Source organism: Pocillopora verrucosa, chromosome 2 (assembly GCF_036669915.1).
Source record: "Pocillopora verrucosa isolate sample1 chromosome 2, ASM3666991v2, whole genome shotgun sequence".
In the NCBI taxonomy this organism is placed as follows: domain Eukaryota; kingdom Metazoa; phylum Cnidaria; class Anthozoa; order Scleractinia; family Pocilloporidae; genus Pocillopora; species Pocillopora verrucosa.
This window is the reverse complement of record NC_089313.1, coordinates 5392144-5393327: the sequence shown is the minus strand read 5'-3', so window position 1 is coordinate 5393327 and position 1184 is coordinate 5392144.

Below are 1184 nucleotides of genomic sequence, written 5' to 3'. Positions count from 1 at the left end.
GAAAAGCCTCAAGTAATTATATGTAATATTTAATTTATCTATTCTTCGCAACGTTAATAACGCTGTTTTTTTATCTTCGCTCGAAGACTTTAATTGGAAAAAAGCTTTTACGCTCGCGTGGCCTCTTTCATACTGCAGAATTGCACCACGGTGGCGCGTAGGGCTATAACAGTTTGAACGAAGGGTTAAACGTTTTATTTCCACTGCGCTGAGAAATGAATTGTTCGTGCTGACACTGTGTCATGTGACAATTCGTTGGAGAGCAGCTGCACAAATTTTGAAAGTCTTATGGGAATCTGCACCTGCTCGCTTGGAAAATAAATACTTCATCAATAACTTTATGAAAGACATCACGGGCGACCCGAATAAAGTGCTTTAGGGCGGATATGTCCAACTTAAAACAAACAAGATTCGTCTTTGCAATTTATTGCGTAAATGTTAAAAAGCACGCTTTGGAGGTGGGCTGTCCTAGCAGCTTCTTTTTTGTGTGTGATCTGTGTGCGCGCGCTTTGCAGACAGGTCTTATACCGCTTTTAAGTTTTTTTTTTTTCTTTAGGTTTCAGTTCGAATCAGCTTTCACCGCTCTTACGCTAATGACGTTCTTGTCGAGATCACAACAACGGTGTTGTCAAACGCGAAAGAGCCGAACAGATATCAAAATTATCTTTTCCGGAAGGCTTTTCTTATCCATTCGGCGGCACGTGTAAGGAAAGAAGGCATTTTCCCAAACAACTCGTAAACAATTGAGCAGATGTCCGCTGGACTCGAGCGCGAAGTGAAATTGATGGTCGCTAATGCCTGTCCAAATTTTAAAGTGCGCCATTCAGTGAATAGAGGAAATTGGAAATGATTTACGAGAGACTTCGGAAGAGAGATGTTGCAAGAGGGAAAATAAAATCTGTCCTTTTGCAATATCAGCGGTGATGTTTTTCCAATTTTGTCAAACCAATATTCAAATCAAACAGTAGAGCTTAATTTTGACAGAAATATTTAGCGAATTGTGATCTCAGCTGTGTTTGACGTTGCACTGGGAACAGGCTTGTGCAAATCTAGCAGAGATGCGATAAGTTAGCCAAAAGGCAAAGCTTTTATACAAATTTAGTGCTTGTCTGTACAGGTGCAGCCTGTATTTATCATAACAATAGAGCCGATATAAATGTAAAACAAAAATTGATAGCGGGAAA